Consider the following 18,470-nt stretch of genomic DNA (forward strand, 5'->3'; position numbering starts at 1 on the left):
GCATTCTATTAAGTTTTCATTGCCTTTTCTTTACGGCAAATTATTTTTGTAATGGCTAGTTAATGAGACAATAATTTTCAATGTGTCACTTCCTCAACGTTGTCAAAACAACGTTTAATTAACGTTGGCAAAATAACACTTTTTCAACGTTTTTTAACTACCACATTTTCAACGTTGGTATATGTAACGTTGAATAAGCGTTGTTTCATAAATAGCTTAAATACGTTGAAAAAGCAGCAAATGTCTAACGTTGATAAACCTTCAACTTTTTTACAGTGATTATTTGCGTACTTTTATTCAACGTTGAATAAACGCGGTATTTTGAGAAGATAATATAAGTTGATATTTATACGCTTATTCAACGTTGAAAATGTGACGTTTAAAAAGCGGTTTATTTTAAACGTTGATGAAGCATAGATTTTGAATCGTCTTTAAAATGGCTTTTTGCGTAAGTTGATTCCACGTTGAATAAACGTCTTTGTTTGAGAAGCTAAATTACGTTACAATTTCAACGCTTATTCAACGTTTAAATTTACCGCGATTTAGTATACAATAAAAAACATTGATTTCAACGTTGAAAGCGCGTTGTTTTTGTGACTGTAACGCTTTTTCTACGCTGCGACCGGTTTTTAACGTTGATTCAACGCTGACATGTTTGCTGGGTGGCCTATCGATACGATATCCTGTTAATTGTAGTTTTATATATTGCATAAATATATATGCAAACACTCACACACATAAATTTTAAAGAAAATATTTATATTTTTATATATATATCTATAAATTGTATATTTTAAGCTTTTTTATATTTATCATTGTATATTACTGTTTGTATTAATTATTGTTCAAATTACAATTAGCTCAAATTTACAATTTAGTTTTATTTGCCAATTCAATATATATTATAGCCACGTTTAATTGCGTTTAATAATATTTGGCGAAATTTTATACAGCGCATTTAAGCGTTGGTTCAACGTTATATTTCAACCTTTACTCGACGTCTTTGAGTCACGTTAAATCGACGTTTTACTAACAACGTAACAAATCCTTGCAAAATAGACTGCTTTAACAGCGTTTATGCAACGCTTTTTAAGTAACGTTTTTTCAACGTTAAGTTGCGACGTTATTACAACGCTTTTTTGTAACGCTTTTTCAACGTTTAGTTGCGACGCTTTTGTAACGTCATTTAGTAACGTTTTTTCAACGTTACGCAATAACGTTTAATCAACGTCTATTAAACAACGTTACATATCTTTGCAAAATCGATTACTTTGTCAACGTTTCCGCAACATCTTTTGCGACCGGTTTTCAACGTTGATTCAACGTTGTCATGTTTGCTGGGTTTATTTAAAAAAAAAAAAATTAAAATTAAATAAATTAAAATAAACAGTTGAAATTAAGCAAACTTTTAAACGATTCTTTATTCGTGTATCGAATGCTTTCACGGTTATCTCGCGAATTGGAAGCTTTTCCATTGTTGTTTAAACGACTTCTTTGAGAATCTCTTTACACAAAGATCGTCGCAGCAAAGGATGACATATAACGTTGAATCAACGCTTGAAAAGCGGGCTGCATAAAGATGTCGCGGAAACGTTGATCAAACGTAATTAAACGATTGTGCTAAAGATATGTAACGTTGTATAATGGACGAAGATAAAACGTAAATTGCGTAACGTTGAACAAACTGCCCTCGCAGTATCTCCAAAATGACTTGTTACTACAAAGCAGTCGCATTACTACAACGTTGAAAAAGCGTTACATAAAAAGCGTTGAACAAACGTCCGCAACTTAGCGTAGATAAAAACGTTACCTAAAAAGCGTTGCATAAATCGTTTCTGTTAAAGCAGTCTATGTGTGTGCAAGTGATTTGCATATATCGTTATGCATTAGATAAAACGTACGAATTAACAGTGATCTCGAAACGATCGGTCGAGGATATCAGGTTGAGATACAGAAACGTAGAATCAACGAACTAAAACTTGTACGCATTAGTAGTCTGAAAGCAAATCGCAAAATTACATTAAACGTAATTAAACGTGGCTGTAATATATATTGATATTGGCAAATAAAACTAAAGTGAAAGAAGAACACAGCCCACGCAATATATATCCATAAATCAATATATAATACAAACAGTAAAATACATATGATATACATATAACAAAGCTTAACATATACAATTTATAGATATATATATAAAAATAAAAATATATTCATTATAAATTATATGTGTGTGAGTGTATATGCATATATATTTATGCAATATCTAAAAATACATATTAACAGAATATCGAATCGATAGGTCCAGGATGTCACTGCAGATGACTAGAATCTAACTCATAAGAGAGACACCAAACCTGTACCATTATGTGAGTCTGAAAGTAAATATTATTGTAAATTTTCACATTTGTTAGTTAAATAAATGGATAGTTATTATTAAATATAAAATATATAGGTAAATAAATATATATATATATATATATATATATATATATATATATATATATATGTGTGTGTGTGTGTGTGTGTATACAAAATGTATGTGAGTTTACAAATATTATAGTAAATTTTGCATATATATATGGATAATATAACGGGTGATGCGATTATATATATATATATATACGGGTGAAAATATATAGATAAATAAATTGCATATATATATACATAAATTACATATATATATATACAAATATATATATATAAATTATATATATATATATAAATTATATATATATATATATATATATATATATATATATATATATATATATATGTACAAAATTATATAATTATTGTATATATACAGATATAACGGGTGCCGCGGAAGTTATTCGGACAAATGGCGCTTATTTGAGCCTAACAATTAGCTTTTCTGGTCTTATATCGAAGGCATAAACGTTCTATAAACTGTGAACTTTATTCTTTGAAACACAACTCATGCTAAATGCAGGTATGCAGAAATGCAGTTCTTCGAACCCGACAGTCTCTTCAAAATGTCGGTTATTCGAAACAATGGTTTTTGTACTTCCACCTTAAAGTAAAAAAAAACACATCGTAAGGAACATTAAGAAAATGAAGAATTTGCACGATGGACAATATATGATATCCTGAAAAGACTTGTAAAACATGTTCAATCCTTTTACAAGGATAGAAAGCACCCTGGTGAAGTAGCAGCCGAATTCCAACGAGCCTTGTCACTAATCGAAAGGAGTCAGTACGAGAAAACTAGGTATTAAATTCGGTGAAAGTCAATCTTCAATTGGTCGTCAGTTTAAAGAATGCATATTCAGTATAAAAATTGTGAAAAGACTCCAAAATACACTATAGAACAACAAATAAAGGCAAAGAAAAGAAGCAGGAAACTAGTTAACCAACACTATAACACAAAATTGCTTCTAATCATCGATGACAAAAAATACTTTTGTTTTGCAGGGGACAGCATGCCTGGAAATTCTGGATACTACACAAACAACAAAAAGACATGCCCAGAAAGTGTTCGTTTTATAGGAAAAGAGAAATTTCCAAAAAAATTATTAATGTGGATAGCCATATCTGATCGTGGTATGTCCGAGCCATTGTTTCGCACTTCAAAGGCTGTAGCGATCAATTCATCAATCTATATTAATGAATGTTTAAAAAAACGACTTCTTCCATTTATTCACAAGTATCACCGAGACTTTAACTATTTATTTTGGCCAGATTTAGCAAGTTCTCATTATTTTAAAGATTCTCTAAATTGGATGGACCAATATGTCTATTACGTTGATAAAGAATCCAATCCCCCAAATGTGCCTCAAGCACAAACAATTGAAAATTTTTGGGGACATTTGGCACAGAAGGTTTACAAGGGAGATTGGCAAGCTTTAACAGAGCAAGTTTTGATTGATCACATTAAACTAAAACTACAAAAAATTGATTTAAATTTTTTACAGTCGCATATGAAAGGCGTCAGAGCAAAAGTAAGATCAATTGCAGATGGTGGTGTTTTTTTATATAAAAAATAATATATTTTTATTAAAAGATAAATGCTTTATTTAAAAAAAATATAATAGTAGTTAGTTTTTTTATTTATAATAAAGTTATTGACGTTTTTATTTTGTCCGATAACTTCCGCATCACACGTTATACAAAACTATATAATTTTGTAGATATATATATACATATATATATATATATATATATATATATATATATATATATATATATATATATATATATATATATATACTATATTATTTACGTCACAATCTATATAACTGCAAAAGTTTTAAGTTATTTTTAAATTTGATTCCAGAGAGAGAGAAAAAACATTCATAACTCTTTTTAACTCAATGCAAAAGTAACTCTATTAAATGAACTTTGCTATTTTACAGTTTTTCTGTCTAAAATAAATAAGACAAATGTAAGAAACATCTACATTTTTATTTTCAAATATAATGCTTTGTCTATAACTATTTACTTAAAAGTATCAACATTAAAAATGTTTTGTTAAAGTTATTAACAATAAGCATTTTAAAATATATTTTTTAGAATTTATTTTCAGAAAAAGTTAAAATAATAATAATGGTTTATCATCAAAATTATTAATTGGACATCAGATCTCGGGTCACTTTTGATCAAAAAAAGGGCCTAACCTACAAGCAATGTGATGAATAATATCAAATATCAGTAAGTGGTGTTAGGAAGATGTGTATAAAGTATGAAACAACTGGTTCTGCTGAAAATCAGAAAAGACTTGGTTGCCCCATTAAGACTTCAACAATAACTAATATCCAAATTGCACTGATAATAAAAAAAAATTCAACACTAACCTAAAGGCAGATTGTTGAAAATCTTAAATTAAATGATTCCTATTGAACTGTACAGAGAAGACTTAATTTAAGTGGTTTAATAATTTAGGTGGTTTAAATAAACCTTTTCCAGAAAAGTAAACCCCTCATTAGTCGTATAAGCAAAGAAAAACTTTTAGCATTTGCAAAACTGCATATTAACAAGTGTGAGGCATTTTGGAACTTAGTGTTATGGACTGATAAGAAAAAATGGCAAATACTTGGCTTTAAAAAGGACAAAGAGTTTGGCGCAGACCTTGTGATGCACTTTTAGATAGAAACCTTACAAAAACAGTCTAGCATGGAGGTGGTTCGCCTATGGCTCAGGGATGTTTTGATTCAAATAGTGTGGGACGACTGGTGAATGTTGAATGTATAATGACAGGGAAGTTGTATGTGATTGGCTTTCAAAAAATTTATGTTAATCCGTTTAAGAATTGATCGCAAATTTTTTTTCACCATGACAACGACCCTAAACACACATGCAAAGCGACACAACAGTTCCTCAAAAAAAAGTAAAGCTAACATCCTTAAATGGCTGCCATAAAGTCCAGACCTTAACCCTGTTGAAAATATATATGGGCAATTTTGAAATCTAAAATAATTGTAAAATAGCTCATTTCATTTAATAGAGTTACTTTTACAATGATTTAAAAAAAATTATAAATATTTTTTTTCTTGATTACAATCAAATTTAAAAAAAACAATCATTCACTAACATAATTACTTTCATTCTTTTTTGGAGTCCTCTGTAGTCATAAAATTAAATCCTTCGCCTTTCATCTTTATCTAATAATAGATACTTATAAGTAATTATTTAGTAAAACAAATATAAACAAAAATGTAAAAACTAAAATGTAGACCCAGTGCAAACAAATTACGATATATATCTAGGCAATCATAATACAATAAACAGATTCAAAATTTTACTTATCCCAAAATAAAAATAAGATTTATTAGATGTTTATTTGATATAGTACTTCACCATTAATATAAAACTATAACAGTTTTTTTATTCATATAAAACAATTAAAATAGCAATGAGTACTGTAAAATTTAATGACCTCCAGTAACTTTAAATCTTTTAACTTTAAGCTTGTTCCATGAATAATCAATTGGAAAACTATTATAGGCAGCTTTCATTGCATGAACACCAGTTGACAAAAATAACCAACCATCTTCTACCCAACAACATAGAGCAACTGCCTCTGCTTCAATCTGTTTTTAAAATAAACAACTTAAGCCCAAGATTGTGAAGTCATTGTAATAGATCATCTAAAAAAAAAGGCATCATTTGTTTTATTTACATATATATATAAATATATATAATTATTTATAAACAATTATATATATGTTTATATATATAATTGTTTATAATTAATATAAAATATAAAACATTTATAAACAAATATATATGTTTATATGTATATTTATATATATATATGTATATATATATATATATATATATATATATATATATATATATATATATATATATATATATATATATATATATATATATATACATATACACACATATATACATATATATATATATATATATATATATATATATATATATATATATATATATATATATATTATATATATATATATATATAATGTATGTATATATATGTATATATACATATATATAAATAAATAAATAAATATATATATATATATATATATATATATATATATATATGTATAAATAAAATGTATATATTTCTGATACATATATATATATATATATATATATATATATATATATATATAATATATATATATATATATATATATTCATAATTACATGCATTGATACATAATATTAAAATAAATAAAAATACATATCAAAGGTAAATGATAAATAATAAATGTTAGAATTATATATACAACACCAACTCTAAAATTAGGACTAGAAATATAAACATTATATATACATATATAAAATGATTATATTTCTTTTATATATATTCATAAATTTACCCATATATCATAATATACAATGATAAATATAAATAAGCTTAAAATATACAATTTATAGATATATATATATAAAAATATAAATATTTTCTTTAAAATTTATGTGTGTGAGTGTTTGCATATATATTTATGCAATATATAAAACTACAATTAACAGGATATCGTATCGATAGGCCAGGATATCATTGAGATACAGAATCTAAATCAAAAAACAAAACTTGTACCATTAGTATTCTGAAAGCAAACGTAAAAAAAAAATGTTATTAAATTAGTATAATTATTATTAAATTTAAAAAGTAAAAATAAATAAATATATTTATATATATAAATATATATATATATATATATATATATATATATATATATATAAATATAAATATATATATATATATATATATATATATATATATATAACTTATTTATATATATAATTTATAATTATAGGTTCAGGTGTCACTCCATTGACTATTTTTAACTATATGAGTGACACCTAACCTTATTTATGTGAGATTATAAATATTATTGTAAATTTTCATATTTTATGGTTAAATAAATGGATTATTATTATTATATATAAAATATATAGATAAACAAATTACATATATATATATAAATTATATATATATATAAATTATATATATATATAAATTATATATATATATAAATTATATATATATATAAATTATATATATATATAAATTATATATATATATAAATTATATATATATATAAATTATATATATATATTATATATACATATATATATATATATATATATATATATATATATATATATATATATATATATATATATATATATATATATATATATATATATATATATATATATATATATATACACTGTGTGACAAAAGTTATCGTACACTTTAAAAAAATTACTAACTCTTAATTTAGAATAAAAGATATGCAAGGAACAAGTTAAAAACTGAATAAAAACTATTTGATTTATAATTATTTAAACAAAAATTGAAAAAACAGAACAAGAAAAAAATTTTATTTTAATATCTTGATGAAAAAGCAAGAAAAGTAACAAAATGAAGGTGACAAAAGTTATCGTACGCTTTCAAAATAGTACACTTTGATAAATATTATGGGAACTAAACTTATATTTTAGTATCGTGTATTTTGTCCTTTAGCTTTTACAACAGCAGCAAAACGTCTTGGCATCGATTCAATGAGTTTTTTTGTAATAGACGGATCGATTGATTCCCACGTCTTTATAATTTGGACTTTTAATTGTTCAATGGTATTTACACCTGTTCTATCTATTCGTCTATCGATTTCATCCCATAAATGTTCTATTACATTCAAATCAGGGCTTTGAGGTGGATGATTTTGTATGTCCCAATCTTTTTTTTCCATAAATTCCATCACATCTTTGGCCTTATGTTTGGGATCGTTATCTTGAAGAAAAACGAAGTCATCACCAATACAAAGATTACGTGCTGATTGTTCAACATTTTCTTTAATAATACATTTATAGTAATGTTCATCCATATTTCCTTCAATAAATACTAACTTTCCAACACCTGCTGCCGACATACATCCCCAATCCATTACTGATCCATTTCCATGTTTAAATGTTCGGACTGTAGTTCCATTTTCTAAGCAATTTTTTGATGAACGCCATACACGAATTCTACCATCAGATCTTTTTACATTAAATTTAGACTCATCTGTCTATAAGACTTTATTACAGAATGAGTCTGGCATATCAATGTACGTTTTAGCATAGTTTAATCGAAGCTTACAATTTTTATCACTAATACAAGGAACCTTGGAACGCGACTCACTATTCCTTGTCTTTTAAGACTTCGAATGACTCTTTTTGGACTAATTTTAACCCCCAAATCGTTTTCTATTTTGCAAGCTAAAGTTTTGGCACTTACAAAACGATTTTTCTTGATTGTGGAAGCTAAGCTTCGTTCAGCACGCTTATTCAGTTTTTTTGGACGACCACTTCTGGGCAAATCAGCTAAATTTCCTGTTTTTTTGAACTTGTTAATAATTGAAGAAACTGTGGATTTTTTAGAATCAACAATTTTTGCAATACAATTTAACGATTTTCCTTCATTCCAATGCTTAGTTATTAGCTTACGAATTTCTACCGTGGTCTTAACCCATTTCGAGCTCATTTTACTTTTTTTTAACCAAAAAATTCATTTAAAACAATTGAAAATAATCTTAAAGTGTTTATAGTTTACTTTATTTTCAAAAATGTATGAAAAATGGTGGACATAACGGTTTGGAGTTAAATAAATATTAGTATACGCCAAGTGTACGATAACTTTTGTCATCATCTTTAATGTACTTTTTTTAAATTTTGAGCCTAATTTTAATGTTATTTCAATATAAATTCCAAAAAATTTAGAAATTACCAAAATAAATACTATTAAAAAAAAAATTATAATAATTTTCATTAAATATAGCAGAAAAATTGTGTCTATATTGAATATTATTTTTTTTTTCTTAGCGTACGATAACTTTTGTCACACAGTGAATATATATATATATATATATATATATATATATATATAAATTTGCTTATTCGAAGTAATTTTCATTTCCTGTGAATTTTCTATAACAAACTCATGCAAATGCTGTTATGCAGAAATGCAGTTATTTGAACCTGCAGTTGTTGGAAACAATTTTGCTCCCCTTGAAGATAAAAAAACACATTTAAGGAACAAAAAAAAAAAAAAAAAAAAAGGACTATATTTTCAACGAATTGTAAAATATTTATTATTTTACAAGGTTAAAACTGAAGTAGCACCAAATTCCAAGGGTCTTTTTATTAAAATTTTTATAAGAAACTTAAAGTAGGTCATTTTTAAGAGCATATTCAGTTATTCGAGTTTTGGGTTATTCGAAACAAATTCTTATACCCCTTGGAGGTTCGAATAACCGGGAGTTTACTGTGTATATATATATATATATATATATATATATATATATATATATATATATATATATATATATATATATATATATAAATATATATATATGATATATATATATATATATATATATATATATATATATATATATATATATATATATATATATATATATATATATATATAACAGTCACAGGCAAAATTAAGTAGCATTAATGATAAAATCGAAACTCAAACAATAAAACAAAATTATTTACGTTAGAATCTATATAACTGCAAAAGTTTTATGTTTTTTTTCAAATTTGATTCCTGAGAGAAAAAAAACATTTATAACCCTTTTCAACTCAATGCAAAAGTAACTCTATTAAATGAACTTTGCTAACTTACAGTTTTTCTGTCTAAAATAAATGTGACAAAAGTAAGAAACATCTACATTTTTATTATGAAAAATAATGCTTTGTCAATAACTATTTACTTAAAAGTATTAACATCAAAAATATTTTGTTAAAGTTATTAACAATAAGCATTTTAAACTATATTTTTTAGAATTTTTTTAGAAAAAGTTAAAATAATAGTAATGGTTAATCATCAAAATTATTCATTGGACATCAGATCTCGGTCACTTGTGATCGAAAAAAGGACCTAACCTACAAGCAATGTGATGAAAAATATCAAATATCAGTAAGCGGTGTTATGAAGATGTGTATGAAATATGAAGCAACTGGTTCTGCCAAAAATCGAAAAAGACATGGTCGCCCCATTAAGACTTCAACAAGAACCAATATCCTAATTGCACTGATAGAAAAAAGAATTTGACAATAACCACAAAACAGATTGTTAAAAATCCCTATTTAAATGTTTCGATTCGAACTGTACAGAAAAGACTTAATTTAAATGGTTCAAAAATTTAGGTGGTTTAAATTAACCTCCTTCAGAAAAGTATAAACAAAAAAAAAATGTTAGGATTTGTAAAACTGCATATTAACAAGTGTAAGGCATTTTGGAACTTAGTGTTATAATCTGATAAGAATAAATGTCAAATACTTGGCCTAAAAAACTACAAAGAGTTTGGCGCAGACCTTGTGATGCATTCTTAAATAGATATCTTACAAAAACATTCAAGCATGGAGGTGGCTCGCCTATGGCTAGGGGATGTTTTGATTCAAATAGTGTAAGACGACTGGTGAATGTTGAATGTATAATGACAGGGAAGTTGTATGTTGATTGGCTTTCAAAAAATTTATGTCAATCCGTTTAAGAATTGATCGCAAATTTTTTTTTCACCATGAAAACGACCCTAAACACACATGCAAAGTGGCACAACAGTTCCTAAAAAAAAAGTAAAGCTAACATCCTTAAATGGTCGCCACAAAGTCCAGACCTTAACGCTGTTGAAAATATATATGGGCAATTTTGAAATCTAAATTATTGTAAGATAGCTCATTTCATTTAAGTTACTTTTACAATGATTTAAAAAAAATTATAAATATTTTTTTTCTTGTTTACAATAAAATTTTAAAAAAACATAAATTTTTGCAGTTATGTAGATTCCAACGTAAATAATTTTGTTTTTATTGTTAGAGTTCTGAATTTATCAACAATGTTAATGCTGTATATATATATATATATATGTATACATAGATATATCTATAAATATAAACATATATATATATATATATATATATATATATATATATATATATATATATATATATATATATATATATATATATATATATATTTATTTATATATATCTATGTATACATACATATATACATATATATATATATATATATATATATATATATATATATATATATATATATATATATATATATATATATATATATATATATTGATATATATATATAGATATATACATTTTATGGAAGTCAAATTTTACAATTAAAAATAGTCACAATTCCATACATAAATTAACTAAATTATACTTACTTGAATAGTTGTAACTATAAACCATCAATTTAAATCATATAATGTACTTCGTTCATAAGATGGAAACCAGTTAAAAACATATCATTCCTCTATCTTTCATCCACCAGAACTTTACTAAATAAACTTACACCTAAAATCAAATTATAACATGTCAAAAAAATTTAAACAGTATTATTAAAATCAGATATGACTAATAGTTATTATTAAGTTTTATTTATTCGTCACCATATAAAAAGTTAAATGCAAAGAGAAACACAATCATTCACTAACATAATTACTTTCTTTATTTTTCGGAGTCCTCTGTAGTCGTAAAATTAAATCCTTCGCTTACTTCTTTATCTAATAATAGATACTAATAAGTAATTATTTAGTAAAACCACTATAAACAAAAATGTAAAAACAAAAAATATAAACCCAGTACAAACAGATTACGATATACATTAAGGCAATTATAATACAATAAACAGATTCAAAATTTTACTTATCCCAAAATAAAAATAAGATTTATAAGATGTTTATTTGATATAGTACTTCACCATTAATATAAAACCATAACAGTTTTTTTATTCATATAAAACAATTAAAATAGCAATGAGTACTGTAAAATTTAATGACCTCCAGTAACTTTAATTCTTTTAACTCTAAGCTTGTTCCATGAATAACTAATTGGAAAACTATTGCAGGCAGCTTTCATTGCATGAACACCAGTTGACAAAAATAACCAACCATTTTCTACCCAACAACATAGAGCAACTGCCTCTGCTTCAATCTGTTTTTAAAATAAACAACTTAAGCCCAAGATTGTGAAGTCATTGTAATAGATCATCTGAAAAAAAGACATCATTCGTTTTATTTACATATATATATAAATATATATAATTATATATATATATATATATTTATATATACATCTATGTTTATATTATATATATATATATATATAATATATATATATATATATATATATATATATATATATATATATATTTATAAACTAATATATATGTTTATATGCATATATATATATATGTATGTATATATATATATATATATATATATATATATATATATATATATATATATATATATATATATATATATATATATATATATATAAATATATATATATATATATATATATATATATATATTCATATACACACATATATATATACATATATATATATATATATATATATATATATATATATATATATATATATATATATATATATATATATAATATATGTATATATAAATGTATAAATACATATATATATATATATATATATATATATATATATATATATAATATATGTATATATATATATATATAATATATATATATATATATATATATATATATATATATATGTATATATATATGTATATATATATGTATATATATATATATATATACATTTATAAACAAATATATATGTTTATATGTATATATACATATATATATATATATATATATATATATATATATATATATATATATATATATATATATATATATATATATATATATATATATACACACACACACACATATATTTACATATATATATATATATATATATATATATATATATATATATATATATATATATATATATATATATATATATAATACATATATAATACATACATTATAGATATATATATATATATATATATATATATATATATATATATATATAATGTATGTATATATATGTATATATATACATATATATATATATATATATATATATATATATATATATATATATATATATATATATATACATATATATATATATATATATATATTTATATATATGTATATAAATGCATATATATATAAAATATATATACATATATATGTATATATATATATATATATATATATGCATATATATGTACATATATATATATATGAATATATATATAAATGTATATACATCTTATATATATATTCATAATTACATGCATTAATACATAATATTAAAATAAAAAAAATATATATCAAAGGTATGTGATAAATAATAAATGTTAGAATTAAATATACAAAACCAACTCTAAAATTAGGACTAGAAATATAAACATTTTATACACATATATAAAATGTATATATTTCTTTTATATATATTCATAAATTTACCCATATATACATGCATAAATACATATTATTAAAATAAATAAAAATATATGATAAAGAATAAATGTTAGAATTAAATATATAACACCAACTTCATAACTAGGACTTAATACTTTTCCTATTAAAATTGGAAGTTTTTCAAAAAGATGGATTAGGCTTTTTATCCAAACGTGTTTTTATACAAAAAAAAACATAATGCATACTTTCATTATTGGTCGAAGATTTTATACTGAAGTATTTGCTTGATAATTAGGGTAAGGTATTTAAAGTTTTTTAAATAAATAAAATTGAGTCTGTTAACAGACTAAATTTAGTCTGGCTTATTATGTTTTATTAATTTTGATATTACTTAAAACATCTGTATCTTATCAAAATTAAATGCTATTTCTAACTTAAAAATAGCATATTTAATACAACTTTGCAATTTATTAAAATGGTCATTTTAAAATAAATAAATCATCAACAAAAATAACCTGAACAAACTCTGAGATTTTTGTATGTTATATACAATTTGATGCTAAGTCTAAAAGTTTTAAATTAGCCGCAATAAAAAGAAGTTATAAAACATAACTGTATTAAAATATTTTTTTTATACTATCTGTATGCATTCTATTAAGTTTTCATTGCCTTTTCTTTACGGCAAATTATTTTTGTAATGGCTAGTTAATGAGACAAAAATTTTCAATGTGTCACTTCCTCAACGTTGTCAAAACAACGTTTTATTCACGTTGGCATAATAACACTTTTTCAACGTTTTTTAACTACCACATTTTCAATGTTGGTATATGTAACGTTGAATAAGCGTTGTTTCATAAATAGCTTAAATACGTTGAAAAAGCAGCTAATGTCTAACGTTGATAAACCTTCAACTTTGCGACGTTTTTACAGTGATTATTTGCGTACTTTTATTCAACGTTGAATAAACGAGATTTTTTGAGAAGATAATATACGTTGATATTTATACGCTTATTCAACGTTGAAAATGTGACGTTTAAAAAGCGGTTTATTTTTAACGTTGATGAAGCATAGATTTTGATTCGTCTTCAAAGTGGCTTTTTGCGTAAGTTGATTCCACGTTGAATAAACGTTTTTTTTTGAGAAGCTAAATTACGTTGCAATTTCAACGCTTATTCAACGTTTAAATTTACCGCGATTTAGTATACAAAAACAAACATTGATTCAACGTTGAAAGCGCGTTGTTTTTGTGACTGCAACGCTTTTTCTACGCTGCGACCGGTTTTCAACGTTGATTCAACGCTGACATGTTTGCTGGGTTGTTTCAATATGACCTGTGAAAAATTAAAGTTAACTGTTAGTTTTAAATTTTATAAGTAACATTAATTATTTTTAATATGTTATAAAACTCTTACGATTTCTCCTAAAACTCTTTAGATAAAAAATGTAATTTTCACCATCGAAGGTAGAAAATATAATCTTTAATTTTATAATCGACATTTATTTAAACGTTTTAAAATGTACTTTTAATAAATAAGAACATGATTGTGATTCATATGATAAATTGATAACACTCCTTTAGTCACTGATAAATAAATTATATAAAACTATTATATAAATAAAATTTTATATTTACATTGAATATAATTTGATATATACTGTTTATAACTTTAATATATATATATATATATATATATATATATATATATATATATATATATATATATATATATATATATATATATATATATATATATATATCTTATACTGCTGATTAAGGTGAGCAGTGTGACGTCATACTGAAATAGCCTGTGGCCGGGGGCTAATAATTTTTATATCTAATCTTTAAAATAGAGCGAAACTTTTTTCATTTCACACTAAGGTTTCATCAATTAAGACTCATCAGAAACCTTATATAACAGTGTCGTGACTACTAGATCCAAGCACCCCACTCCTTTAAAAGGGCCCCAAAATTCTTAAAAATTTTGGGGCCTTTTGAAATAAATAAAAATCTTTGTAAAAGGGCCCCTAAATTTGCAAATGAGCTCCCTAGGCACAGCTCCGCTTTTATATATATATATATATATATATATATATATATATATATATATATATATATATATATATATATATATATATATATATATATATATTTCTTGAACGTCATAATAGCATAAAATAAGTAATCATTTTTAAAAATAACACGATGTTTTTTATCCTTGACATGTTTCGTAAAATTTCGAAGTCGAAAACAAATTGGATTTTTTAATAAGTACATCTAAAAAAGCAATCTGGTTATCTTGTTCTTTTTCCATTGTAAATTTCAAAATTTTATGTTGTTTATTAAGTTGTTTGAAAAATTCTTGAGCTTTATATTCAGAATTAAAGATAGCAATTATGTCATCCACATACTGCTTATAAAAAAGTGGTGCTGTAAAGGAGCAGTAGAAACTTGGCAACTAGAATACATGAGCACCTTAAAAGTTTAACAGTTGGTTATTTTGATTGGTTATTTACCGAGTTATTTTGTAATAAATATATTGGTTTATTATGTATAATTTTTTGTCTGTTAATATTTCTCTGTAAAGACTTCTATTTTTTAATGTTTATTTCAGAGTTTTTTATTATTGTAAAATAATTTTTTTGAAAATGTAAATAAATTTTACGAAACATGTCAAGAATAAAAAACATCGTGTTATTTTTAAAAATAATTACTTATTTTATGCTATTTCGACGTTCAAGAAATATATATATATATATATGTATATAGTATATATAGGATGGATATATATATATATATATATATATATATATATATATATATATATATATATATATATATATATATATATATATATATATATATATATATATATATATATATATATATATACACTAGAATTGGTTATATTTAAAAAACACGCTAGCTAAAAAATCTAAAATTACTTTTAAAATGTGACAAATTTTTATCCTAAAATTTTATTTTGGCTTCCATAATAAAACCTTTTTCCAACGGAAATTTCTGTGTATCAAAATTTATTTTAAAAGAAGGAAAATTTCCGTTCCATTTTGTTGAAAGGTACTTTCCGTACAAATAACGGAAAATAGCTCCGTAAAAGTACGGAACTTTTTAACAGTAATACAGCTTTAAATGAAATCTGGCTTAAAGTTGTCAAAAATTTACAGTTTTACAAATGTCAAATTTAAGGGTTTTGTTAATAGAATTTTATTGAAGTCATTTCAACAAAAATAGGTGTTTGTTAAAGATGCACATTTTTAGATATGTGCCCGGATAGCATTTTAAAATTATCTGGTCATGATATTTTCACTACGCCAAATATCACAAACGATAACCACGACAAACGATAACCACGATAAACATTCAACGTAACAAGTTTTATTTAGAAACTTTTTATTATAAATGAATGATTTGGAAACTTTTTATCTTCAGTAAATTTTATTAGTAAATATGACCTTCGCGAATCGACAGCAATTTGCGTTCCATGTGGAGAGCTAGTAAGTTTTTAATAACTTCAGTGAAAAGCCATTTTTCGCTGCATAATCACGCCAAAAAAATTTATTTAAAATTATACGAAGAGAAATTTATTTAAAGCTATATGAAGAATTAATATGAAATCTTCAAAATTTTCAAATGCGCTTGGAAGTTCAAAATGTAACTCAGTTAATTCTAAAGAAAATGTGTGAAATGAAGAAAATGATGTCTTCAGATAACCATTTAGTATTACCGAAGACGATGGAGACATTGATTTAATGACATATTTGCTACTTAGAATCTAATTCCTTGCAGATATTTTTTTTTTGGACAAAGCTCTTCCTTAATTGTATAACACTATAAGGAAAAAAAGTTTTTAAGAAAATTGCAAAATCACAGAACATAATTTTCACTTTGGATAAATGGATTTGTGCTCTATTTATTCACTTATCAGACATTTAGTCAAAAAAAACTTTGCCCACAATGATAATGTAGCCTATGCATCGCATTTTCCAGAATTTCACACATTAATAAACAGCCAACATTCACTACAAATGATTAGAAAATCATTGAAAACCTAGAAAACAAAGAGTTTTATTAAAAGTTGATTGAAAAGACGGTTTACTTCAATCAGCAAAATAACTATTATTATCCTTAAATAAGATACAATTTTATTATGATAATCTTGGAATGAAAAATGAATAAAAAGTTTCCTACTAGTAAGAAAGAGCAAGCAATATCAAATCTAGTAGGGGTTGTGGTAAAAAAAACTTTCGCCAGATGTAAATATTAAAGGTAAAAGCTATAATATTTACATTAAATTGTATTAAATTGTAGCTTTTGTTTCTTTATAAAATTGCTTTTACCGCATTTTTTCCAGTGGAAACACGGCCTAAAGTAAAAAGTGGCTTCCTCTCTATCTAATACTTTCTAATTGTTTCGCTTGCGTATGTGTTTGTGTATTTCAAGCTAACATAAAGTCAACAGTAGTATGTTTTCGGTATATACTATACATCCGTATTTCGTTAAAAAAAGTTTTTTTAGCACTTTATAATAGTATTTCTTTTAAACACCTAGAATCGGCACAATAACTCAATTTTACAATTTCATTATAAAGTAAATAAAAGTGTGGGAAAATTTTTTTGTTATTGTTACATTTAATATTAATAACATTACGCAAACAGAA

The 18,470-nt window shown here is 23.8% G+C and overlaps 1 long non-coding RNA gene across 3 annotated transcripts in view; it reads right to left on the minus strand.

Annotated features, from left to right (window-relative positions):
* The window catches only part of LOC136088631 (uncharacterized), an 18,387-nt gene extending 5,864 nt beyond the window's left edge, over positions 1-12,523 (minus strand). Inside the window, exons 1-3 of one of the 3 annotated variants that reach the window (XR_010642331.1) lie at positions 12,427-12,523; positions 5,897-6,107; positions 5,552-5,621 (exon numbers count right to left, since the gene is read on the minus strand). This is a non-coding gene — a long non-coding RNA (uncharacterized LOC136088631). The remainder of the gene's footprint in view (positions 1-5,551; positions 5,622-5,896; positions 6,108-12,426) is intronic. The other 2 variants (XR_010642332.1, XR_010642333.1) reach the window with 2 other exon arrangements.
* Between the last annotated feature and the right edge of the window lie 5,947 nt (positions 12,524-18,470).

This window comes from Hydra vulgaris, chromosome 12 (assembly GCF_038396675.1).
Source record: "Hydra vulgaris chromosome 12, alternate assembly HydraT2T_AEP".
Taxonomy (NCBI): Eukaryota; Metazoa; Cnidaria; class Hydrozoa; order Anthoathecata; family Hydridae; genus Hydra; species Hydra vulgaris.